Source organism: Varanus komodoensis, unplaced genomic scaffold (genome assembly GCF_004798865.1).
Source record: "Varanus komodoensis strain SLA01 unplaced genomic scaffold, ASM479886v1 scaffold57, whole genome shotgun sequence".
NCBI lineage: Eukaryota > Metazoa > Chordata > Lepidosauria > Squamata > Varanidae > Varanus > Varanus komodoensis.
Genome location: NW_025336182.1, coordinates 3,814,026 through 3,840,998, shown reverse-complemented (window position 1 = coordinate 3,840,998; position 26,973 = coordinate 3,814,026). Strand labels below are relative to the sequence as shown.

Here is a 26,973-nt window from a genome sequence, read left to right as displayed (position 1 = left end):
CCCCCCTTATCACGATTCATTCCCTTTCCCTCCGCTCTTCCGGAAAATGGAGACATCTCAGTTATTTCTGCTAACTGACAATGGCATCTAAGAAAACAGAGGTAACTCTGCATTTTTAAGTGAAAATGACACGTTTTCGGTTCTTCTCAAAAGAAAAGGCCTTTAAGGTGCTTTGAATTCCCCGCTCCTTTTCTGCTGCAGTGTTTAGAGACAATCATCTCACAGCCAACATCCAAAGAGTTTTGCTTTCCTCGCAGTTTCTAGTGCTTCCGCTGACATTTTGTGCAATGTACAAATCGGGGTTGCCGGCATTTCCCTCTTTCTTTTGTATTGGCTTGTCTGGGTCGGGTTTGCTTGTTTCTGCCCCCTTTTCTAATGCTCCTCTTTCCATCTGTTGTTTCGGTTAGGAACACCGAATAAAAACATATGCACAATTTTTTTTAACTTAAAAAGGGCTGTATATGTTCTGTTACTGGCTTGTCACCTGTTCTGCAGCAGATGAAAAGGTCTCCCTCTCAGAATCAGTGGCAGGCTGCTCCCAGGAGTCCTCAACCTCTTCATTTCCTCCTGCAGTTGGTGCCTGGCTTGGCACCTACATAAATGTTGCCGGTTTGCCATCGAGTCCAGGCGCCTGGGCTGCCTCCGCCGATCGCAGGCTGCCTCATCTTATGAAATCGTGGCTGAAGCGTCTGACATTAAGCTGCCTCATACGGAGACAGATAATTGGCCCATCCAGTCCAGCAGGGCCTCCGGTGCGTTGCCAGAGCTCCGAAGCAGCCTGATTCCTGAGCGGGCGGTTCATCCGGTTCGCCCGGCGTCTACAGAGGTGCAGAACCGTGGGCCGCGCAGGAAAACACAGCCTTCCGGGGTTCCCCAGCCCCGCGGGGCTGGCGCTCCACACATTCGAACAGGTTGGAAGGCCTATCTTAAAGGTCCGTTCCTGGCAGTAGAAGCGGGAATGGGACCGGGCTGCTGTTTTGCTCGTGCGCTCTGGGCTGTGCCCACCACTCCGGCCCGTGGGCTGAGAGCTGCCCTGCACCTTTAGTTCCATGCGCTGCCTGAGTGGCACTACTACATTTTACCAGCAGGTGCCCCCACATTACCAAGTGATGCTGAGACACTGGACCAGTTTCTCCCCCTTCCTGTCAGGCTGGGACTGCGTGAAAAAGGCAGGCGAGCAAGCCGTCCTGGTCCGCTGGGGGAGCGTGACCCCTGGTCTGGGAGGCCTCGGGGTGGCGGCAAATGCGGGGGCGTTCTGGGCGGCGCACAGGATGGGATGCAGGGTGGCAAATCGGTGGTGGTTTGGTTTGGATGCCAGAGGCCTGGGTGCAGATCTCTGGATGGGGGCCTTGCGGGGAACGGCTTGTCTATTGCATGTGTTAGGAAGGTGTGATATGTGCGCTGGCCGGTCTTTTCTCAGCAATGACTGAAGACAAACTCTGAGCGTGTCTGGGGACGAGCACTGCAAAACTGCACGAGAGGCAGTGGTGGTGATAACAATGTGCTGCGAGACAGGCTGGACACGCACATGGTGTGCATGTCGTGAGCTGAGCCGGCTGGAGCCGGGGGTCAGGCTAGATGGCCCGGGAGGCCCCTTCCAACTCGTTCCGTTTCTAAGTTTCGACTGACTGAAAGCAGAGGGTAACTATAAGTGGGGAATCATCGGGATGGCGGCCAGTGACAAGCGGGGACCCCCAGGGCTCTGTCCTGGGGCTGATCCTGTTTAATCTTTTCATAATTGACATGGAAGAAGGGGTGAACCGTCTGCTAATCAAATTCTCAGACAATACTAAAACTGGAGCAGTGGCCACAACTGAGGAGCAGGTACTCCAGATCCAAAAGGATCTGGACAGACCATGGAAGTGGGCAGGAGACAACAGGATGGCGTTCAATGCGGGTAAGTGCAAGGTCTTGCACTTGGGGCATAGGAATGGGTGTCATAAGTACAGGTTAGGGGACAAGTGGCTGGAGAGCAGCACTTGTGAAAGGGACCTCGGGGTGCTGGCTGACTGCAGGCTGAACATGAGCCAGCCGTGTGATGCGGTGGCCAAGAGGGCGAACGCCACCCTTGGCTGCATAGCCAGAAGCATGGCTTCTAGATCAAGAGAGGTGTTACTACCACTCTACACGACTCTGGTGCGCCCAGAACTAGAGTATTGTGCTCAGTTTTGGGCCCCTCGTTACAGGAAGGATATAGCCAGGTTGGAGTCAGTGCAGCGCAGGGCCACAAGGTTGGTGGCCGGTTTGCAGGGGATGCCGTATGAGGCGAGACTGAGGGAACTGGGTCTCTCCAGCCTGGAGAAGAGGAGACTCCGAGGGGATCTGTTGGCAACATACAGGTATGTGAGGGGGTGTCACACGGAGGTGGGTAGAGACCTGTTCTCCCCTGCAGAGGAAGGCAGGACACGCTCCAAGGGAGCAAAGCTCAGGGAATCAAGGTTCAATTTGGATGCCAGGAAGCACTTCCTGACAGTTAGGCCCCCAAGTGTGGAATGGGCTTCCCCGGGAGGTCGTTGAGGCCCCATTGGTGCGGGTGTTCAAGGACAGGCTGGACATGCACATGGTGGACATGTCGTGAGCAGAGTCGGGGGTCAGACTAGATGGCCTCGGAGGCCCCTTCCGACTCGCTCTGTTTCTATGTTCTGGTGACCAGGGGCAGCTTTCTATGTGGCAAACTTAAAATGGCTCAATTTGAAAATCAGTTAAGCGGCTAGAGCTCATCGGCATCCGTCCGCCTGGTTCTGGGGTCCCCAGTCCTGCTCCCGCAGTCTGCTTTGGATTTTGAACCCCACCTGTGGAAACTGCCTTCCCTTACACAATTCTTCTGCTCTTCCCCTTTATTTACACCTTTATATCTCTTCCTATAATAATGCTGAATTGTGCATCTCACTAGTAAAACCTGGATTTAAAATAGGCTATGAGAAGCGTCTGGAGGGTGCTCGGCCTCCCATCTAGCTGGTTCTCGGAGCTACGACGACAGCAGCGTTTAACCCCTGGCATCGAACCCAGCGGGGTGGGGTGGGGGGCTGTATTTGTTTGTTTGTTGTTTATTTGGGATATTTCTAGGCCGTCCAATCACTCCGAGTCCCTGGACGGCTCACAACACTTTGAAGTAGAAGGCATCAAAGCTAAAATAAAATTGTAAACAACTTGCTAAATCACTATCCTTTAATTTACCACCTTTTGTCTTTCAAGCAGTGCGAGATAAACAAAAACATCCGTTTTTAATTTACTGTTTCCTCCTTTGCAGAACCACAACTGCCTCTTCATTCATTTTCAGTTTTAGCAGAAATGGGAGAACTCTCATCACACCAGATATGCTTAGACTACGTGTATGAACCCCAGGGGGACATTCAAGAGGTGTTTCTTGGGGCACCTGCCTGGGGGGGGGCTATGGGGGGGCACAGGTGGTGGGTTCTAGAGATCTGCTTCGTTCCAGCAACCTGCCTTACCAGATTGCGCCAGCAGTAGCAGGACCTGCCTACCTGTTCGCTTCCCGTCTTGCACACCTCGACTCTGGAGGTAAGAGGGCTGCCTGCCATGTGCAAAGTGCAAAGTGCACCCACCAACACGTGTCCTGCAGGGCAGGCAGCGGAGGGTCCGGCAGAGGAGGAGGAGGGGTAAGGCTCCCCCGTCGGCCCTCCTGCTCTTTGGGAGCGGTGCGAGAGCCAAATCGGCTGGGGCCGGGGGGGGGGGGGCAGGCGGGGGGCCGGGCCAGGCCGGCCTAAGCCCCCCCATGTGTCTGCTGGGCTCTGCCTGTTTTGAACTTTATGTCCCCGCGGAGACACATTCCAAAGGCCTGATTCAACTCCAGCCAGATCCAAGGTAAACAAGGCGGCCGAAATCGGATTCCGGCTTGGCTTATACCTGAATGCCACCCGCCCAGCATTTCGGGGAAGGCATGTTCCAACATGCCGGAAAGCTGTGTCTGTGTGTGTGTGTGTGTGTGTGTACACGCACATACACAACCAGCCCCACCAATTCAAGGAGGTTTGGCTTTCAACACTTGCGGCTCGGTTTTAGTTTGCGACGCTGAATGCGTGTGCTGGCCTCCCTCATCTTTATGCCCCCAACATGTGTGGGAACTGCAAGACCCATCATTCCCAGCCAACATGGGGATGATGGGGAGGTGTAGTTCCAACACCTGGAGGGGTGCTGATTTGGGAAAGTCCAACGCACCTGGCCACGGAATGGAGGTTTTATGTCCCTTTTCGTGGAGGGGTGGGTGTGTGGAAGCGCATAACTTAAGAAAACACCCTTTGCAGTATATGAGGACCTTTCTCTGTACTTTGATTTAACAAAGCAATGCCCTCGATGTTAATACTGTGCTTCAGGGGACTAGAACGGAGATGTAAAGGTGAGAAGGGCCGGCTTGGACAAAAACAGAACTAAGCACATTAGAACAGGCCTGTTACTGCAGCCGTCCGATATATAGCGCAGCTCGGAGAGGCCTACAAACAGAAGAGCCCTCCTGCTCACTCTCCATGGCATCAAACACAAGAGATAGACTGCCTTGGAATATGGAGGTTCCCCTCTGAAAGACGCAATCACAAGGCCTATGGAAAGCCATGCAGGCTCGGACCGATGGCTCTGTCCATTACGCCCGTCCAGGGGCGACTCCGCTGAAGGCAATGCAGTGCTAGAAAGGACTGAGCAGAGAAAAGCACCACATGCCGGGAGCCGCAGGAACGTTTCTGTCCAGACATGCACAGGATTGCATCTTAAATGGAAAAGTGCAGGAAAGGCCCTGCTGGATCGGGCTAGAAATCGCCGTGGCCCAAGGCCGAGGTTTTCCAATCCATCGCTGGCCGCGGCCACAGGCACGCTCTGAACTGCTCCACCGCTCTGCTCTCGCTGGCAGCCACGGCCTCCGCCCGAGGATGCCGAGCGCCAAGAGTCCCACCCTCAGCTGGGTGAAAGCCTGCAGGCGCGGCCGCGTTTCCGGGCTCTGCATGCTCATCCAAACGCTCTTTGCCCCGAGACTTCCCGTCCCTGCCGCCCACGCACCCCTCGGGGCTGGTCAAGGCCTCGCTGGGGCGCGGAGGCGGAGCGCAGATGCTGTGAAACAGACACGTGTCCCTTCGTGGCAGGGTGGGTGCCCCCACGCGGTCCACGTATCTTGGCATCCGTGCCTTCCTGTGGCTCCCGGTCCCGCACACTGCCGTCCTGTCATGGGCGGCCCCCGGTTCTTTGCAAAGCTAGGGGTGCGGTGAGCCCTCCCAACACACCGCAGGCACGATAATACGGCTTTTAAAGGGACTCAGACAGTCCCATGGGCGGGAAGAGTCTAGCAAGGGCCAGCCTGACAGACCTAGGTGCAAGTCCCCGCGCAGCCACAGAGCTCACGGAGTGACTTGGGGCCAGTCACGGACTCCCAGCCTCACCCATCTCACAGGGTTGTTGAGAGGAGAGGAAGGAGCGAAGCAGCACCACACAAATCAGCCTGGGCTCCTTGCAAGAAAAAAACGAGGTGGAGTATAAATTCATGCAGCAATATTACCAGCTACAAGTGCTCAATGGAGCTTCCAGGTTCAGAAGCACTCTACCAGCCAGAGGTTGCCCTTCATGCCTCTCTTTCTGGACTTCCCAGCTGCACCCTGTTAGAAACAGGAAGCTGGGCAGAGACTTTTGGTTGGATTCAGTGTCCTTGGCTATGTTCTTCGATGTCAGGAAAGTCCAGGGATGTTGACAAAAAGATCGGTATTTCCTGTTAATGATCTAATTTCCTCTTTCTCTTCCTAATCCAAGAATTCCTGGCACAGGCCACTTCCCTACACCAGACTCCATGAAAGACTTCTCTACGATAACCTCATGTGAGAATGACGGTTTTGTGACAATTTGCAATAAGGGAAGGATGACCTATCAGCCAACATGTCTCCATTCTCTCAAGGGACTTCCATTCCTGCGCAACCTATTTTAGCAACTAAGTGCGAACGGCCGAATTGTGCCGCAATACGGTTTAGTCCCGACGGAGCTCCCCTCTTGGGCCCCCGGCCCTTGTGCTTCCCCAACTGCTGTGCACCCCTTTGTTCCCCCTTTTCTGCAGCCTTCCGGACACCCTCCCGCACTCCGCAGCCAGACACAATCCCGCACTCCGCGGCCAGACACAATCCCGCACTCCGCAGCCAGACACAATCCCGCACTCCGCAGCCAGACACCCTCCCGCACTCCGCAGCTTCTCGGCTTAGCACAATTGGAAACTAACGCACGGAAAAGCCCATTTCCACTGCCACAGCAAGAATGGCACAAACCAAATGAGAAAAGGTGTACGTGTGCGAGGGAGGGGGGAGGGGGGAGTTTTGCATATTGCTTTTTGGCTGGGTTCCTCCGCCTCTTGCACAAAGCCAACAAGCGACAGGGAGACACACACTCCACGCCCCCTCCTTGTCTACAGAGATCACACTGCTAGTGTGGCATCTTGGCCCAGGAAAAGCTTGGGCCCCTGTCTGGGGGCAAGAGAGCCAGAGCCCCGTGGGCACGGGAGGCCTGAGGTCCCCCCCACTGTTCGGAGCCTTGGTGCAGGGCACGCCGGCCAGCCGAGGGGAGCAGCATCCCGGCCCCGCTCTCGTCTCCTGCGCGCAGTGCTTCCTGCTCGCCGCCCCCCCCCCCAAGAGGCAGCTGAAGCTGAGGAGCAGCGCATGGATGCTCGGGGAATGGGGTGGGGGCGCTCTGCGGTGGAACAGCGCTGTGGGATCTCCCAGCCCGGGGCAGGTCAGCTGGGGACCGTGCTCGGTAGCTTCACGGCCGGCCTGCGGTCTGCCCAATGGACCAGGTATCGCACGAGCCTTTAGGGGAAACTGGACGGCCTTGTGGAAGGAAGGACGCTGCCCAAAGCCACCCAGCCTGCGTCGTGTCGGGCCACAGAGCCAATCTGGCATGGTAACTGCTGCACTGTCTCTCAAGCAGCCTCCTCCTCTCTCTCGCCAGATCTGTGCTCCGGGCATCGGCTGCTGGCCCAGAGGGCAAGGAGAAAGCAGAACGATTCTCGACACAGTCTCTCTGGAAGGCCTGGGAGAAAACACCTAACCTCTCCGAGTCTCCAGGGCACAGGGCTGAGGAATGGGGTGCGAAACTTACTCCTGCCAGCTTTGCGCCGGCACCTTTCCCATTCAGCCCTCGGTGTTTTCTTAGAAAGTTTGGTTCAGTGCCCGAAGGGGGTGGCAGTGAGAACCAAAGAGGCCCGTCACGCCACCATGAATCAGGGGAGCCTCTTGGACACACAAAAGGCTTTCCGAGCGAGATGCCCCATTTCCCACCAGCAGGCGAGGGAGTCTCCATGCCAGCACAGAGACAGTTGTGTTGCTAAGGAGGGCAGCCGCTACGCGCTGCAGGGCGAAGTGCGCGGACCGAGGCAGCTGCATCCCTGCGTGAACCGCGGGCGGGGGCGAGACTTCTGAGGGCATCGCAGGAACTCGGCATGAAGGCACCTGCCACCCACCACGAACAGCCCCTGGTGGGGGCGGGGGCTGTTCGCACAGGTGCGCACACAGCCCACGGCCAGGCGGGGGTGGCACAGAAGGGGGGGAAGGCAACCGACCCGCCTCTTTCCTTTGCAGCCCCCCCAGAAAAGAGGGTCCCGTGCTTCTTCCTTGGCACACGACCTCGGACTGCTCTGAGGAAGCGCTTCTGAAGGCTTGCTGTCCGGTTCTGAGGTCCTTCGCAAAGAGCCACCCCCTAAAGGAAATAAGGGCGGGGGGGCTTCAAGGGGAAGGGCCTTTTTGGCTGTGGCACCCCAAGTGTGGAATCGGCTCCCCGGGAGCTGCGCCTGGTGCCCACTCTTTATCTTTTTCAGCACCGGGTAAACCCCTTTTTATCCACCCAATATTTTAATAGCCAGATAATTTTTAAATCTTTTTATAGCTATTGATTTATCTTGTATTTTACTGGGCTTATTGCTGCTATACAGAGCGCAGCTGTTGTGGGTCCTTGTTGCTCTTTTGCAGCCGTTATTTTATCAGTGTTCTATTGATTTGTTGTTGTAGTGTGTTTGTCTCTATTTTTCGATCTTGCAAACTGCCCAGAGAACTGTCTTGGTTAATGGGTGGTACGAAAATAAAATAAATACATTCAGTTTGGAAGATTCGGGAGTTTTAGTCTACCTGACGCTGGTGTGGCCTGGGGGGGGGGGGTTATAAAGAAGAGAACTATTATGTCTCAGAAATGACAGTTTCTCTGCTGCGTCCTTTGGCGCTCACTTCCTAGTTTGCTTGGTTAAGATTCCAGCCCAGAAACACTAATAATGCTCCATGTGTTTATTCAAACCTGCACCCCACCACCCGCCACACACCCTGGATTCCCACTGCCCCCTTTCTCAAACAGACCAGAGTCCATCCATTAACGCCCAGCTAATTGCAGCTGGCGAGGGGGGTCCGGGGGGGATGGGCGCTTCCCCCCACGGGGCGAGAGTCCCAGCTGTGATGAAGGAGGTAGCCCCGTCTGCTCCCCTCAACGCTGCGGCTCGTGGCAACTACCACCCGTCCTTAATATCCCCCATTCTGTGGAAGGTGTTCAAGCCAAGCGAGGCGTTTTCCGAGCTGTGCGACTCCAGAGCCTCATGGATAAAACCGGTTTTCTAGACACGTCTCAATCCGGAATCGGGTCCAGGGCTAGCACACGTGACCTGGGCTTGTCCTGACAGGTGGCTTTGCCAGGAGGGGGGCTGAGAAGCGAGTGGGCACCTGGTCCCCCGCCCCCGGGTTTGCAGTGGCCTTTTGCCCCCTTCTGGGCCCACAGTGGGGCTCGGCTGTTGGGAGCCGGCCAGCGCTGTGGCTCTGCCCCACGTGTATGGCCGGCGCCGGGGGGGTTGTGGGAGGGCACGGACGCCAGCCCTGACAGGAGGGGTCTGTTCAGAGCGCAGCCCTGTGGTCCGTGTACTTATCCGGACACGAGGCGCTCGCGTTACGGGATGCTGCCATGCTCGCGCAGGCAGGCAGGTTCCGAGCCCCCCGCCAGAACCCCGGGGCACCGCTCTGGTTTCCCCTGCATGGCTCCCCAGGTCTCTGGACGCGGGGCTCCCCCCAGCCCCACCCTGAGGGGCTACGGGTGGAACCTGGGAGGGAGCTCCTCTCACGCGATGATAAGCAGAGCCCCATCCACGGAGCCCGAGGTCCCTGTCCCCCGCGAGCTGACAATTTAGGCAGCGGGCCCAGCTGCAGAAGAAGGGATGGGGAAGCACCCGGGGGGGGATGTGGCTTTTTGCTGGGCGGGGGCCCAACACACGCAATGGGCCCCGTTCCTGCCGAGTCAGCTAGCGCCTCTCTCGGGCGCGCACGTGTGTTCTGCCAGCAGCCTCGCGGAGGCAGGCAGGCAGGCAGAGCAGCTGGCGTCAGCACACGGGCAGGACAGTGTGTTCCTCGCAGGGCCGGCGCGGGCTCTCACGCGCCGCTGAGCAACGGACTGGACGGTGCCGCCGGGGCAGGACCAGGCATGCAGAGCCGCCCGCCTTGAGTCAGCGCCTGCCTCTCCCCTGACTCACGCGCGTGTGGCCGAGGCCGAGTGCTCGCCGCAGTGATGAGGCAGGGCTTCCTGCCCGGGAGGGGCCCTGCAGAGCGAGGCAGCCTAGCCTTCCCTCGCGCCCAGCCTGGGAATCCCAGATCCGGCGGCCCAGGGGCTCTTTCTGTGCTCCGCCGTGCTGGCTTCTTCCGAAAACTGTCCCTTTCTGTGGCTTACATAAGGACTGGAACGAGGGCCATCCTGGGCCTTGTTCTTCCTCTAAATCCAGCTGGCCAGATGTGCGGACATCTTTGGCGGTGTCAGTGGGCTTTCCCCTTCCATGTCTGAAAACACCTTCCTTGTGCGAGGCATTGAAACATGATCTCTTATTTTAAAAGAGAGAAAGAAACTGGGGATTCTTGGGACAAGCCACAGTGCCCTGCGCCACTTTTCTGCGTGTTTCCCCAGCAGGCGCCCTGCTCTGCCCCCTCAGCTCATCTGGCCCAGAAGGGCTCTTCCTGGAAGCAGCAAAGTCACCCCGAAGTGGGGCATGAAGAAGGCAAGATGCCCCGGTGCACCCGTGCAAGCTAACGCTCTGAGGCATATCGCTTCTGAAGGCAGAAGCAAACTGGCATTTCTTCGCTATGGCAGAAATGTCCACAATTAATAATATCCGGGATGTGCATCCTGGAAAGGTCTTGGCTTGCTGGGTTCAGGCAGGTCTCCGACAATGACCTCTCCCTGAGGTCATGAGGAGGGGCCGCGGTCACTCCGTGGCTGCTTTGCTTGGAAAGGTGCTTCTGTTTTCTGTTATTTGCCTGCTTTGAGCTGGCACTAAAGAAAGGCCCACAGGAATTGAGCTGACATGATCGGGGCCATGGCACATAACCTTTGTGTTCACTCTAAAACTGCAAGGTGCGTGTGTTTTTCTCCTAGAAACAGGCACTCACGTTGAAGAAACAACGCGAAAGAAACGGCCTAGCCCTGATGGGAGAGGTTGCTTCCAAAGGCGGCATAAGGGGCACGGCCCTGTTCACCAGCTGGCTGCTCCTGGCAGGAGACATCTAATCTTTGTGTACATCACACACAAAGCCAGCTGGAACCGAGGCACCTGTCCACAAACGTGTCTGTGCCTGCATCTCGTAGAGAAGAGGGCTGTGGAAAAAGCGGCGGTCCCCCAACCTGGCCGTGAGACAGCTGGGAGAGCTCCCTCTCCCATCAGAGTAGACCCTCATAAACTGAACCACATGGCACATTATTAAGCTTGTGGGACGCATCCTGGCAAGATGGGAGGGCAGCTTCCAAAGGAGCTGAGGAAAGGAAGCAGGTCTGCTGCGCCCCCTTTTCTGCAGAAATCAGCTGGTGAGCCTTCTAGCAGAGCCAGGAGTGTGGCTCTGGGGTCCTCCGAGCAGCCTGCAAGCACCTTCTGTGTTGAGTGCAAGTCACTGATTGGAGATAAGGAGGGATTTCGAGGGAATGAAACTTTAAACCGCGCGCGTGGGCTTCGGAGGCGGTTTGGCCAGAATGGGATGGGTTGCGTGTTGCATCGGGCTGCGTGTTGCACTCTTGCTGGGGAAATGTGCTCGTGCCTTCTCGCCTCGTCCCTAAGGCCAGGAGCTGGCACTGGATCAGGGCCTTTGCACTGCTCGGCTGCTCCAAGTGTGGGGCAGATAATCAAAGGGCAGCTGGTCCCCCATGCCATCCCCTGCGGAAAGGCGGCAAGGGGGAGAGCTGCTTCCCCTGCTGACGGGGTGCCATGCGAGCTCAGAAACCCTGGAAGGAAGAAGTAGGAACTCCATATTCGCACTGTTTACGGGATTTGTGACTTGCAGCGATGGGGGCAGGGAGGCCTCCTTTCTAATAATAGGGGCAAGAAAGATCTGATCGTGGGAAATGACTGCTCCGGAAGAGAGAGGATAGAGCAACGCCCAGGTCCCCACAAGGAAGGAGCCTCATCCGAGGAATGTTTATTAGGGAATGGAAATCCTAAAGGGAGACCCTGAGCTGTCTTCCTCCCCGCACCCCATGAGGGTTTATACCACCACGACATGCTCCAATGCTGCCATCCCACCCTGATGCGTAGCCCACGGAATTGCAACAGCCACAAGAAGCAGCCAGCACAGCTCCTCCTGCTCGACGCTACAGGCGCAACCGCTCACGGTCCCAGCCTCCTGCCTTCCATTTCCCCCAGTACTGGCGTTCTGGGCCCACCCTCGTTGCTTCCAGTCCTGCCCACCAGGAACACAGGCCTCGGGCTGAACGGTGGCCTGCACCCCAGAGCTGTGGCCAATCTATGCAAGAAAAAGACGGAAGAAAAGAACCCTTCTCTCATCCCTGGAGCAGAATTCCAGGCGGAATCAAAGTGCCGTTTGCAGCAACAGAGGGCATGCCAGCCTGATTCTTTCTCTCCACTTCTCTCTCGCGGGGGAGGCAAACAGTGCCTGGGCCCCCTGGCACAATTAATGCCGGGGGGGGGGGAGCTGGCACAACTTCCCGGTTCTGCCGAGCCTCGGAGTTCTCCCTGCATCCAGCGGCCTGCAAAGCACCGGGGCCGTGCCCCCCCGGCCCACCCCCAGCCTCCTCCGCAGCCCTCACTGTGCTCTCCTGCGCACATTTCCTCTCCTAAGATGGGCTGGTTTCTGTCACACCGAAACCTCGCCCCCCTCTTCCTTAAGCAGAGACCGCTTCCGCATATCACGCCCGAAGGGAAAAGCCCTGCAGCAGCGCATACAGCACAGGGCTGGCTTGCTGCCCGGAGGTGAGGCGGAAGCTCCGGCCTCTGAGCTGCACTGCACACGGTGCTGCGCATGAAAGCAGCGCATGGCGGCACGGATATCGGCGGCGGAGGAAGGGATCCGCTGTCCTTCCACAGTGGTTCGCATCAAGCAGTGTGCGAGAAAGCGGGGCTTTGGACTGAGGCTCTCCAAAGCAGGGCCCCAGCGCCCAGGAAGTCATAAAAAGGAGCACAGAGGACCGTGCTCTGATGTGTGCAGAGCAATTTTTGTCGTCGCATAACTACCATCCTACCACCAGCTAGGATTTTGGAGGTTGACGAGACAGGACACCAGTTCTGGCCCTCTTCAAACCACAAGCACGGCTCGTTTCCAATTCTAAGAACTGCCCTGCACAGGATGTGTGAGCTGTCAAGTCATCGAAATTATTATTATTATTATTATTATTATTATTATTATTATTACACATCCTTGCACTAAATTAAACACCAAGCTCGGGGCAGGGGGCCTTGGCCTGCAGCTCCAGCCAGACCCTGCCGGTTCCCAGTTCCTCAGCTGGATGAGCCCTTTCCCCTACCAGCCCCTCCCTTCCGCTGGCCACTGATCCTCTGAGGGCTTCCAGCAGCGGTAAATCCCCCCCCCTCCCCAGTCTAAAAGGCTGAAGGGGGGAACTGCAGTCGCTCCATCAGTTCAGCCAAGACACAAGTCGGAATATGCTTCCTCTTTTCCCTAAACAGTTTTCCTTGCTGCCTGATCATTCCACCAATGGCGCAGCCAAGGCCTAGCGCCAAAGGCTTTCCTCCTCCCTCCCAGCAGTTTTTCCTTTTGTCTTGCAGCCCTTCAAATATGAGCCTGAAGACAAGATCTGTCTTCCAATTGGTCTTTGCCAGCTGGGGGATGAAAATCCAAACTAGCCAGCCAATTGCAAGCAGCCCCTCTGCATAGGAAATTGAGGGTGGGGGACGGAGAGTTCAACCCCACCTTTTTGGACAAATCCCATTCCATTCTGTTTTTACAAATTGAGGATATTGCAAAGAAGCTAATACAGAAATGAAACCAGACAATGAATGGGGTGGGGGGGGAGGGGGGAAGAGGAAGGATGAGGGTTTTTGTTGTTCCCCACAGAAGGCATAATTTGAAAACAGAGACGTCTGTGTCTTATCTGCTAATACCTACAGAGCAACACTCTGCAAAGAATAGGATGTTGTCTGGGCAGGCTGCCCCCCCCCCCCCCCCCCCGCGTGAAGCCAGTAACTTTAAGAAAGGCTGACAGTGCATCTGAATTTGCTAATTGGGGGTAAAGTTGAAGAGTGCTCTTGAAGAATGTTGATTTAATATGCCAATATGCCTGGCAGTATGAAGAGCAAATTTACTGTTCTGCAAAAGGAGTAAGGAGACTAACCTCACACCTGGTTTTGAAGTCAGAGGGTATAGCTTACTAGCAGAACCTCTTTGTAGCAGAGGAGGAGGAGGAGGAGGAGGAGGAGGAGAGAAGCAGCCACCACCGCCACTTCTCCCTGCAACACACGCACACAATTTCGCCTCCATCTTCAGGACGGGAATCAGGAATTGGCACTGGAGGCCTGCAGGCTGCCTTTTCCTGAGAACACACCCGGAGCTCTGCTGGCCCACGCGAGCTCGAGGAAGCCGCAAGCCCAGGGCCACAGCAGCAGTGGCCACTCTGGTTTCGACTTGGTTGTTAGTCGCAAAGCCATGTCCGACCCATCCCAGCCCCATGGACAACCTTCCTCCAGGCCTTCCTGTCCTCCACCTTCCCCCGGACTCCACCCAAGCTCATGCCAACTGCCCCAGTGACTCCATCCAGCCCTCTCATCCTCTGCCGCCCCCTTCTCCTTTCACCTTCAATTGTTCCCAGCATCAGGCTCTTCTCCAGGGAGTCCTTCCTTCTCATTAGGTGGCCAAAGTATTTGAGTTTTATCTTCAGGATCTGGCCTTCTAAGGAGCAGCCAGGGTTGATCTCCTCTAGGACTGACCGGCTGGATCGCCTTGCTGCCCAAGGGACTCGCAGGAGTCTCTGGAAGCCACCTGAAATCCGCCAAACCCTCCTGGGAAAGCCCCTAAGGCAGGGCCACGCATCCCTCCAGTGGCAGCAACTTCCGCGCATCCCGTGAAGACCAGCCATCTGCCTCCCCCATCCCTGACTTGCCAGCCTGCTTCTCCAGGGCGGTCCAGAGGGGATCCCTCCCACGGTGGGGGCCCCTGCAAGAACCTCGCTTGGCCTGGGGGAACAACCGGCTCCCCGGCTCCGCCCAGCGCCAGCTCGCTTTGCCCAGCAACACAGATGCTTATAGGAAGCACTCTGGGGAAAGTGTGCGCATGTGCTTCGCAAAAGCCACAGTCAGTTCCTCCATCACACAAAAGTAAAGTTGCATTTCAAACATCATATGCTGCATTTCGGCGATTTGCTTTCTGCCCTCCCCACACCCGGGGGGAAAAAAACCACTAGAAGAACAAGGTCAGACTTACCAGTACAGCCAAATGTCTCTTCCGGCTTCTTGAAGTAAGAGCTGGCTACATCTTCCATCAGAAGGGATCACACAAACAGGTGTCTTTAGGATCTTTGATTTAGGAACTGGGAGTGGTCACCCCACAAACAGGAGGAAGGCCTGCTTTCTGCTCCTGGGGCCCTGATCCTGCAAAGCACTCCTGGGCCAGCCTGGTGCTCATGGGGAAGCAAGGCCCACCACTTCGACTTGCTCACAGGCCCCCTTTCGGGCTGGGCGCCCCTCTTTGTCTCAAGAAAGCAGCCAGCTGAACAGGCGAACAGGAAGCGCCAGCCCCGCAGCTCCCAGGCACCAGCTGTGGAAAGCTCACGTGTGCCAGCGAGGGAAAAGTGGACCTTTCTGGGACCATCCAGGTCGACTCTGGGGGCAGGACCCTTTGAGGGGCCACAAAAGACCACCCCCTTGCCTGCCAAAGTGGGCTCCAGCCCCCATAAGTAGTCTTGGAAGGGCTTGGAAAGTGTGGCTAAGCTGGAGACCACCAGGTCCAGACCGCTGCTCAGGGCAGGGCACCTAGAGCTGCAGAAGACCCCACAGAAGACCCCCAGGGAGAGAAGATGCCATAAATACCCCTGCAGTTCCCACCATCAAGCTCCTCTTAGGGTTCAGTGAAAACAGGACCTTCAAGCCCACTAAAAAGTCCCACAAGCCAACATTCCCCAGCCGGGATGGATGCCAAGAGCCGCAAGGCTTTCTCCTGCAAGTTTCTCCTAGTGCTCATCCAGGATCCTCCCTCCTGTCCCTTTAACTTCTTCCGCCTAGCATGGCCCTCTCAGGAAGCAGGAAACAAACCTTCCCTCTTTCCTGGCAGCCCTTCAGGGATCGTGTCCAGTTTCTCTAGGCCGTCCTAGAGCTCCTCTAAGTTTCCTCGTGAGGCTTCCTTCTCTTCCGCGATTAGAGCCCAGTCCTGAATTGGTTCCAACTTCTCCATGTCCGTCTTAAGTGGGGCAGCCAGTACAGGCCGCCCCCCGTCCCCTGTCCCCAGGATGGATTTTAAAGAGAGTCTGCAAAGTCTGGCTGGTCTTTTGGTCCGCATTACTGTAGGCAGGCTGGGCAATTAACGCAGATCTGCACCTCACGAAGAATCCCTATGACTTTTGGAGGACAAGGCACCTTCGTTTGGTGTTGCTGGAGCGGCCCTAACACGGCCACCCCTCCGCTCTGGAACGCAGGCCGGTGGGGTGTGCAAATCGTGTGCCACAAGAGCAAGCACTACTTCCCAGGACGGAGTCCCCGGGGGCCTGACTTTTAAGCCCCTGCAAATGCAGCCTCATCTGGGGCCACGAAGTGCATGTCTGAAACGGACGCTGGGGGGGGGGGGTTTAAAAGCAAGAGGTGGCAGCCCTGTAACGATGGTTGGGGGGCTCAGCCCACCCCGCACTGCCACCCCGCACTCCACTGTCTCTTTTGCACAACTGTCGCAATTCGATTTCGAGCATGAACTCACTGGGGAGAAGAACATCTTTTCGGGGGTTTATTCATAAACAGAGGCCTTCCCTTTCCTAGCCAGGGCTGCTAGATACTAATGCGATAGGTAATCCAGACGCCACTTTCTTCTCTTCCGCTTCAGAAAAATCAACAGCTGATTTAAAGGCAAGCAGTGGAGCCGAAGGAGCCTCTGGGCATGTGCAGAGAGCTGGCTCTGGCTGAGAGAGCGCTACTTGACGCAAGACTTTCCCTGCCCATGTTCTGAGGTTGTGAGGGCGCTGTTGGTGGTGGCCTCCAGCCGCAGAACGCTCCCCTGGTGATTATGCTGCTATCCTTTCAGAGCCAAGCTAAGGCTTTCCTGTTCTCCCAGGCTTTAGAATCGTTTAAAATGTTTATTTTTAAAAAAGTATTTTTGTGTTTTCTTACTGCAGTTCCGGTAATGTGGTTACATTTCTCCTGCCTGATATTTTATGCTGAGCTGGCACATGTGTTGTTCATTTTAAACTGATTGTATTTGAAGCATTTTAATACTGCACAATGCTTAGGGAAAAAAAAAACATCTGATGAGGAATGTAATAAAAGCAGGAAACCAGCGAGATAAAATTTGTTCTTGGGGCTGCGAAACACTCCGAGATATTTCTTTAGACTCTTTTTGAGCACAATTGGAGCCCCCCATATCTCATTGCCCTTTTCTTAAGATGGCATTAATCGCACTGCGAAGAGTTGCGAGGGAACGTGCATAAAAAACGGTTGAAACAGATTGGTGACATTCCTGAAGCGACCCGCTTTTTAAAGAGCCGGCGGCTACTGGCCCAAACACTGATTTTCCGGGTTGGGGTCGCTCCCCTTCCCCCCTGCTCCCCCCACCGCGTCTCTCCTAGCCCCCTATTGTGTCTTTGCCCAACACTGGCAGAGAAGGGATCAAAGAGGCCCCCCCCAGAGTCTCCAGCCCTGTGCCAAGCGTTGGTTTATTCAAGAGGACTGGAGGACCGGAGGTCACGTCCTCCTCTCTCCATCCAGGGCTAGACAAACAGACCAGCCGGCCAAGAGAGGCGGGGCCAGGGGAAAGGGAGGGGGGGGGGGGGGGGGGGGGGGGCTCGGAGCTGGGAAAGACCTTGTGGGAGATGGCATGAGGCCCACACAAGCCAGCCCCCTCTCTCCAGGCCCAGCCCCGCTCACCTCCATGCCTCCTTCAGGCAGCACCCTAAGAGCGTATCGTCCAGAAAGCATCGGCTGGCTTGGCTGAAGCGCACAGAAGCTGTCCCCAACCTGGTGCCCTCCAGAAGGCACACCTGTGTCTTGGCTGCACTTTTCAAGCCCTTTAGTGGGCAAGCCAGCCGCCACGGGAGCCCCTGTGCCACTCGGCCCTTCGTGTCAACAGCATGTCCGAAAAGAACAATGTAAAACGCAAAATTGAAACCCCCTTTTTTCAAGAAAATGAGGAGAGGTGTGGGCTGGGTGGTCGGGAGCCAAAACCAGAAGGTGAGGCGGACAAGAAAGGCCGGGACAGGTCTCAGAGGTCAGCCGATCAAAGCCGTGTTGTGTGTGGGATGTCAGAGGAGGGCAGGGCACGGCGAGGCTGAGGCTAGGGGTGGGATAATAAAGGGGGGGGGGGTTCAGCCTGGTACTCACCTGTCCCATGGGTGCCCCCCCCAGCCTGCGTTGCCATTACATGGAGAAAATGCAGAACGGGAGTGGCTGTGAAAAGGAAGAGAAGAGTCACCAGATCACCAAGGGGGAAATGAGGGTGTGATGGAATTTCCTCCTTGGGAAAAGTGTGTTTGGACTCCACATTGTTGTGGTTTAAGCAACAGCTAAAAACATATTTGTTCACCTGGACTTTGGAACTCGACTAGGTCGCGCGGCTTGGCTGATTTCAGGCTGTGTGCATGGGGGGCAGTGCTATGTTCAAAGCTTGGTTTTACGGTTGGTGCTTTTAATTATGTACGAAGGATGTGTTTTATGACCTTGCAGGCTGCCTTAGACCCCCGCTTGGGATAACAACACTCATAGCAATAACAACGACAACTAAATGGGTTGTTTATATTCATTGTGGCATCCGCTGATTGTAGCAAAGCTGCAAACCTTCATCAGATACGTGTGATGAAGAAGACTCGAGTCCACAAAACCTGCGCTGGGGAAAGAGTTAGGGTTCAAGCTGCCCCAAGACGCTTTGCTGAACAATGCCGGAGAGTTTGGACAGAGGGGGGGCGGAAGGACGAGAGCAAGGAACGTCGGGTGTCCGGCTTGCCCAGGTACCCCTGTGGGCGCTTTTCTCATATAACCTCAGTCCTCTATCAGCTCCATTGGCTTCCCGTCGAAGTCTGGGCTCAATTCAAGGTGCTGGTTATTACCTATAAAGCCCTAAACGGCTTGGGACCAGGATACCTAAAGGAACGCCTTTTTCCCTACATGCCCTCCTGCCCCCAAGATCGGCAGCAGAGGCCCTCCTCCGGGAACCTTCCGTGAGAGAGGTCAGGAGACAGAGTACCCGGAGCAGGGCCTTCTCTGTGGTGGCGCCCCGACTATGGAATGCGCTCCCCAGAGAGGTCCACCTGGCGCCATCATTATATGCTTTTTGGCGCCAGGTAAAAACCTTTTTATTTAATCAAAATTTTAACATGTTTTAATGGAAATTGGATTTTATTGTTTGTATCTTATTAAGTGCAGCCAGCGTGGAATATCTATTTTATTCTCATCTGTGTTGTAAGCCGCCCAGAGATGCAAGTAATGGACGGCATACAAATTTAATAAATAACTAAAATAAATAAATAAACTCATGAGAAGGGCCTGGAGGATGCAGCTCCCCCCGTTACACATCCCCAGGACACGGCACCTGGAGACAGGCTGCTGGAGACGACACGGAAGCCCCACCCCAAAATCCCAGCTGGAGAGGATGTAAGAGACCTGCAGGATCACCAGACGAGCACCAAACCCAACCTCCTAATTTGCACAGTGGCCAAGCACCAAAGGAGCATGTGCTCCCCAGAGAGGTTCCCCTGGTGCTGACTTTATACTCTTTCCGGCGCCAGGTAAAAACCTTTTTATTTAAGCATCATTTTAAGAACTAAGGGTTTTAGATGTTTTAAGATTACGATGGCATGTTCTTTCTGTTTTGCTGAATTACGAATGCTGTTGTATTTATTTATTGCTTTGCTATTTATTGTTTTGATTATTGTATTACGATTGCTGATTGTGGGACTGCAGGTGGCGCAGTGGTTTAAACCGCTGTGCTGCTGGGCTGGTTGATCGAAAGGTCGCCGGTTCGAATCTGCCCAACAGAGTTCCCGTTGCTCTGTCCCAGCTCCTGCCAACCTTGCAGTTCGAAAGCATGCAAATGCAAGCAGATAAAAAGGCACCACCTCGGTGGGCAGGTAACAGCGTTCCGTGCACTTTGGTGTTTAGTCACGCCGGCCACGTGGCCACGGAGACCGTCTGTGGACAAACGCTGGCTCCTTCGGCTAGGAAACGGAGATGAGCACTGCCCCCGAGAGTCAGGCATGACTGGACTCAATATCAAGGGGAAACCTTTACCTTTTATTGCTGATTGTAATTTTATTATTATTGTTGTTTTAATTATTGTAAGCTGTCCTGAGACGTTTTATCGGGTAGGATGGGGTTAAAATGTGTTAAATAAATAAAATAAATTAAAAATCAGATGCCAACTTTCTGTAGCTGCTACTCCCCGCAGGTTGGATTCAGTAGCTGGTCCCCCCGATCCTTCTCCAAGAATTCTACATCTGAATTGGTCTTCTCCATTGCCCCAAAGAGGAAGCAGCAGGGCTGGCAAGCTCTGATGTGAGAACACTCAAACCCACTTACTAGGCGCTTTAAAAACCTACCAAAAGCAAAGGAAAGGAAGAAGAGGAAATAGAGATTCTGCCATGTGGTGTTAAAGGTCTCAAACCGAAAATGGCTTTCTGAAACTTGGCCATCAAGAACCAGAGTGTTCCTGCCGCAGAGAAATAGCAGAAGGCTCCTTGGCTTGACGACTGAGAGACGCAGTCGCTGTTTCACGCCTCCTCTTTGATCTGGGGAGATGTTGCACCAGTCGATCTGGCACAGCAAGCTGCTTGAGCAGGTGGAATCGGGGTCAGGAGGGGAAGCACAGAAGGGATCCCCCCCCCCCCGCCAATTGAATTTCTTGCCCTCTCTAATATCTGGCATTTTTTGTATACCATGTTCAAGCACTCACTGACTGAGGGGGTCTTATGAGTTTTGATTTTGCCCCCAGCACCCACGCTCCACTCCATCCGTCATCATAAATTGCAATCGAGAATCCAAACAGAAAACTAACTAAAGAGGCAAATGGCAGAACCACAGATAAGGCATAAAAAGAGCAGCAAATGCTCCCAATCCTAAAGGTAACGGAGAGTGTCAAAACTCGGGCAGCCAAACACAGCCAGATTGACAATAAACCAATTAATTGACAATACAGCGAAGAGAAGTGCGAAAGGAGAGGAACGGCAGCCACACAATGTACCGGCAAGGAAAATAAAGAGGACTGCATAAGCAAGATCATGTATTTGAATATAAATGGTTCAGAGGACTATGCAGAGCATTAAAGTTGCTCAAAATCTTAGAAGAGGGAGGAAAGGTTGCTGTGGTAGTGGCGAGCTGGACAGCGCTTCTGCAGCCGGGCTCAAACTTCGCCCCTTCCCAAGGCCCAGGTGAAGAAATGCGAGCGTTCACCCTGGAGAGAGAGAGGAGATTACTTTCGCCCACCGCCCCTGACCTTGGCCAGGCGGCAGATCCGTTTACACGAAGGAATCATGATACCGCCGCCGTTTTATCTCCTGCTGTGGGGTTGGGCTCAACAGACCTTTGCTCCGGTCGAGCTGAGATCCTCCCACGTTTTGCCCCTGCAGTTTGATCCCAGATCCTGTGATGCGCCACGCACAGCAGCCTTCCGATCCGGAACCCGGAAAACCGATGCCTGCTGAGCCAGGGCAGGGGCTCTCTCTAGCCCAGCACGGCTCTCTGGGAGAGCAGCGGGGTCCCTCCAGCCGCCCTGGAGACGCAGAGCCGAGCCCTGGGCCTTTCGCTACGCAGCATCAGCCCCAACGCCCCATCCTAATCACGCTGGCTATTGCAAGGCAGTGAAAGCTGCCTCCCCGCCCCACTCCCAGGAGCGCATGCGGAAGTGGGAAGGGCTACAAGGAACAATTACTCAAAATTAATTGGCACTGGGTACAGGAGCGTGCTTTTAAGCTAGAGCTGCAGTTGCCATAGACTTATTTCAAAAGCGGGGCTGGGGGAGGACTGATTGCATGCTTAAAAAGCCGATGGAGAACTTCTGGAGTAGGGCTTGTGTACAGCAAGAACGACTTTTAGCCCTTCCCCAACTTGGTGCCTTTCAGATACATTGGACTGCAGCTCCCATGATGCTGGCTGGTGGATGCTGGTAACTGTAGCCCAGCACATCTAGAAGGCAGTCGGTTGGGGAAGGCTAAGGCGTGTGGTGTGACCCCGAGCCAGGAAGAGGCCACTGGTTGTTCTCCCATCGCTGCGCGAGCCACTTCATGAAGTGTAGGACAACACGGCCCCAGTCCCACTGCAGCCCGTCGTGGAGAGCAGGAAGAAGGCAGAGAAACGGAGCCGAGGATAGCAATCTCATCCTCTGTGAGACAGGATGCCTTTCATTGCAAAAGCCCGATCTGGAAATCAGCAGCCCTGCCCTTCTCGAGTGACACTCGCACTCCAGGCGGCACAGCCAAAGCCCCCCTGCCTTGGAGCCGTGCCCCAGAATGGCTTCCTTGGTGAAGGCGGCGCCCTGCATCTAAACCTGCTGCCTTGCTTCCCGGTCCTGTTGCGGTCACGTGCCGTCAGGCCATCTCCGCTGATCCTACAAACAAAAGCCCTTCGCGCTATCCTGCCCGGGGCAGTCCTGCTCGGCTCTGCTCGACGCGAGGCTGTGGTTTCCCAAACTTGCACATTCAGTCTTCCTTTCCTCCTCCCGCCTTCAGCGTTCTCCTCCGGAGAGCTTTGCCTTCTCCTGATGCGCCCCTGCTGCGTCCGTCCGTGTGGGCTTCCTTCTCTTTACTCGGAACACGATGCAGAGCAGGAGGGGAGAAAGGCATGCGCCTCCCCTTGGTCCTGGGGCAGTGCGCACGGTGGCACAGGACGGGGGAGAGGCCCTGGCGTGCGCTGTGTGCAGGAGGATGCTCAAAATCCAGGCAGAAATGAGGCCACTCCAGGAGTGGTGCAATTACCAGTCAAGCTCGAGGAGGGGGAATGCTGGGGCCGGGCTGGACCCGCAGAAACCCTTCCTTGAGGGGCCCAGGCCTGCCTTAGCTGGCTGCAGTGGGGGAAGGGCCTGCAAAACAGCTCTGCGGCCCCTGCTCCAGAGCGTCCTCACGCACCTGGGGCGTTTCGGCAAACCTTAACTGCATTTCCAGTCATAAGGAATAAATGGTTCAGAGCCACATCCGGGAACCAAACACCCCACCTCCCGAGAGGGGAACTACCAGTGCTGCATCAGCAGTGTGGAGAAGTCGCACTGCACGTAGTCAGAGGCACTCAGAGAATCTTCTTTCCTCATGTTCCAGGGCTGGGTGGATTTCAAGCCATCCTATGCTTTGGATCCTTGCCTGCTAGAAGTCTTCAGGCAGAGCTGAGCTGGCTCCCCATCAGCAGCAGGTTTCTTGTACTGGCAGAGGGTTGGACGAGTTGGCCTTTGAGGGCTTTTCCAGCAGTATGTTTAGTTTTGAGCAAAGGACATTGGGGGAAACATGGATCCATTGCAGGGTGGTTGAGATGGAAGACGTGGAAAAGCTTCCCGCGGAAACTGATATTTAACGGCCGCTATCCAGCAACCTGGACATTCCTTTCCTTCTTAACCAGCTGTACTCTTTCACAGGGGCAGCTTTTAAAATTATCATTTTACATGGATGGGGCAGGCAGCGAGACTGTAACTGAGGCCTGCTCCGATGCCAAGGCAGACAAAAGCAGCAGCTGCCGGCGGAGGGCGAAAGGGCTGCCGCCGAGCAGATGGCAAGGCTGCGCTTAACTGTCTTCTGGGCCTCCTCTGCCAGCTGAAATCTGGCGTCAGCTGGTTCTCCAAAACACGCTCCTTTTGTCCTGCTTTCTGCTTGAAACTTCAGGGCCTGCTCTTTTTTTATCCAATTAACTTCATTCTTGGGTGGTCAAGGGACTGAGAACAGCAGAGGAAATCCGGAGCGAGACCAGAAAGAATTCTCTTGCGGTGGGAAGTGCTACCCAGCTGGCGTCCTTGATACCTCGGCATTCTAGCACAAGCTGAGTCACCGGCCAGAGCGGAGGATGAATGGGGAAAACACTCCGCTTGCAGGCCCGGACCAAGCCGTGAGAAAACCTTAGCGTCTCCTCTGCAAAGTGGAGAAATGCAGTGACTAAGGATCTCTTATCCAGTGCTCCCCACGCCCCCCACGCCCCACCGAGAACAACAGCGATGTGGGGCAAAGGTGCCTTCTCTCTGCGTGACCTCGAGTTACACTCCCCTTTCCTGTCAGCAGGATGAAGATGAACTCTGCCTAATTCTGAAACAGGCCAATGTTTGCAGAGTGGATACCACACCGCATGAATGTGTGATACCACACCGCGTGAACAGCACTGTGGCGCACGAGGTCCCTGCCTCAGCGAGAGAATCGAGTCCAAACTCTGAATTGAGCTTGCTGAAATGTGTGGCTGACCTTCCACCGATCTGCTTGAGGGGATGAGCCTAGGTCCTAGAAGGGTGAAAAGGATTCTCCACACCCCGTGAAGACCACCGTCTCGGCCTGCTGCAGGGGTTCCTTGTAATCTTGCTGCAGCCATGTCTGAGCCAGAAAGAAGGATTTAGGAAACGGCAGATTATCCGTTGCGGCTCCCAGCCATGTCACACACGCACCCCGGCCTCACTTCCCACTGTTCTTATGTGTGTGGTTGATAAACTGCCCCAGGGGCTTTATCTTCCCTGTTCTGAGAAATAAGGCCGAATTTCTTGCACTTGGCCAGATCCTTTGCAAGCCCCAAGCACCAGGCTTGCAGACTCTTCCCCTGCCACACATTTGGAAAATTTTGTTCCTCTGACTCATACGAAATTCAGGAAAACACTCAAGACTTAGTTGCGACCAAGAGATTTGCGAACTGGAAGAAAACAGCCCAGCTTTTGTGGGACAGGATGTCCAGTTCCCCATAGAAATGATCAGTATGAGACCACAGCAAGGTCCTCCACAGCTCTTTTCATGGGAGCAGCTTAATCTCAACAACTCGAAGACACAGCCAAAATCTTAAACATCACCCAATGGCTGATAGTCATCACTAGAAAATCTTTCAAAAGAATCCAAGATTTTGCCCATGGGGATGTTTAAATTCTATATTGCGTTTATCCACTTCTGTCTTGCCTAATTGATTTAAGCCACGCCTAAGCTAGAAATTTCAAATTACTATGTTGGATTCCCCCTACCCAGCAACTCTCAGCACTGTAGTTTTGGAATGGCATAAACCCTTTCTGAACATGCGCCCAGTTAGAAAGTCCCACACATTTTAATACCTTTGGCAGGAAAGTCTTGCATATGAAACACAAAACTTTCCTCAAGTCAGATCAGGAGTGCAGGGGACTAATGAAGCCTTTGACTAATTACTGCTGCATAATCCTAGTCAGGTTAAACAGTGGTGAGAAAAAGAGGCCCTGATGTTTAAAGGGTTCTGTTCTTCACTAGACTATACTAACAAGTTGGAGCTGGACCAAATAATGGTTATCATCATTAGTCAAACAAAGGGCCTTTATTAGTCATATCAAAGCGCAAGCCAATCTGGATCCAGCTAAATGTGAACGAATTAAAAGGTCTCATTGTTCTGCTGTCTATTTGCTTACGCCAGAAGTCTTTACCCTGAGCTGGCATGTTTATGCAGCGGCTCCGTCTTCCTCTCGTCCCTTAAGGACGCTGCCTTCCAAGGGCATCATCATTCAAGTGATTCTGTCTTCTGGGATGAATGAGTCTCATTTCTGCAGCAGCTTTGTCATCCTTATCAGAACAGCTGAGCTTTGCAGGACAGCATGAGATTTTGCTATGCTGGTCAGAGACAGAGGAAAAGGCACTAGGATAACCCCTTCAGTGGGTCCCGTGACTTCGCTTTTCAGTCTCCAATTGCAGTGGGCCTTTGGCAAAAGCCTGCCAGTTCAGCAAAGACTTAAATGCTCAGTGCTAGTAAAGTCTGGCCTAAACTCAGCCTAGAAATTATAGGCTAAGTGAGAAAGGCCTCCGGAAGTCCTCGGAACATGGTTCACCAACATTTGGATCCCGGCTCCAGACTGCTCCAGATGCTTTTATCCTGGTGAACATGGGGTTGATTCTGGGGGGGATCACAACTTGCGACTCGACAAGCTGAGAGGGTTTGCGCCCAGACTCAGAGTTGTGTACTGCAGCCATGTGAGATCCCCTCCGCCTGAACTGGACCAAGTCTATTTCTCAACCGACAGCAGGCCAGTAGAGCAGTCTGCCTTTCTCCAGCCGCTTCTCCCAGATGCCGTAACTGCTGGACCAGTAACTGCAACATACATATTGTTGGTTTTATGCGCCATCACATTGTCTCCAGCCCAATGAAGGAAAGCGCTCCAAATCGTCCTATCCGTGACAACCCTGCGCAGCTTTTGTAAACTCAAGTCTGTGGCTTCCTTTGTGGAGTCAGTCCATCTCTCATTCGGCCTTCCTTTTCTTCTCCTGCCTTTGACTTTCTCTCGCATGACTGTCTTCTCCTGGGAATCCTGCCTTCTGATGATGTGTCCAAGGTCTGACAGCCTCAGTTTTGCCATGTTTGTTTCTAGGGAAAGTTCCACAGGTATGGGGTTTACTCAGAGGCTATGGACTCTAGAGAAAAAGAGATTGTGGCAGAGAATACTGTTGCAAGAAAAGAGGAGATAAAGAGCGAGCTGATCCTAAAAGAGCAGGGGCCGATGAACCCCACCTCCAGGGCTGCCCATTCTGGCCAAATTTAAGAAAGAAACTTTAAACCATCTGGACAATACATGGAAGCATCTGAAAAACAGAATGGTGTGCGCATAGTTTGAAATGCAACAGTTGCTTCGTCATCTAAACATGCGAGCAAAAAAAGAGGACAATTCACCACAGAGCCCAAAAAAGATGGTTGGGAATTCTTTTTTAAAGCCTCAGCAATTCAGGCCACCAATTATAGCCAAAGAAACGTTTTATTTATTTATTTATTTGCGCTGTTCTCCTTTCAGAGCTGGCCAGGACCCAAGAGTGACTTCATGTTTGCAGAATGCCGCCTCCTGCCGACTATCTTTAAGACCCTCACAGCCTCATTCATAGTCTCCCCTGCTCTCCGTGGGCCCATCTTACCGGTTTAGGCCCCGCTGTTGAGCACGCTACATAGCTAGCACTCACTTCCGAGGAAGCAAAGCTTACTTCCAGGGAAGGCCGAGTCTCCTGCATCCTCCTGCCATCTTAAATAAGGCCCAAGAGGTTCCACCCAACACCAAACAAACAGGGCTTGCCCTGCATAAACAAAGAAGCAGAATGCGCCTGGTGGTGAACCTTCCAAACCAAGGAAAAAACCCTGCCACAGAGTGCTTTAAGGCAGGAATCAGCAACCTGTAGGCAAAACATCCAGACTGTACATCCTGCCAGCCCTCACCTTTGGATATGTTGCCTAGAAATGCTGGGAGCGGCAGGTGACAATATCTAGAAGATCACCAGTGGCCCACCCTGCTCAGCTCCCCCCTTCTTTCTATGCAGTTCATGGCCAGAAAAGATACTTCAGATGCCAACAAGCTACCAGCGTCAAAGACTGGGCGCCCGATTTGATTCCAGGCAACTCTGCTTGTGACTTTCAGCCTGGGGATCTTTCCACATCTGGACCCTCGAAAGCCACTGCCT

At 54.4% G+C, this 26,973-nt stretch overlaps 1 long non-coding RNA gene across 1 annotated transcript; it reads right to left on the bottom strand.

The window, feature by feature from the left end:
- Positions 1-9,805: 9,805 nt before the first annotated feature.
- Positions 9,806-14,015, bottom strand: LOC123032861. The gene is made up of 3 exons (XR_006416552.1): positions 13,857-14,015; positions 10,997-11,001; positions 9,806-9,817 (listed from the first exon to the last, which is right to left on the bottom strand). It is a non-coding gene; the product is annotated as an uncharacterized LOC123032861 (long non-coding RNA).
- Positions 14,016-26,973: the final 12,958 nt, after the last annotated feature.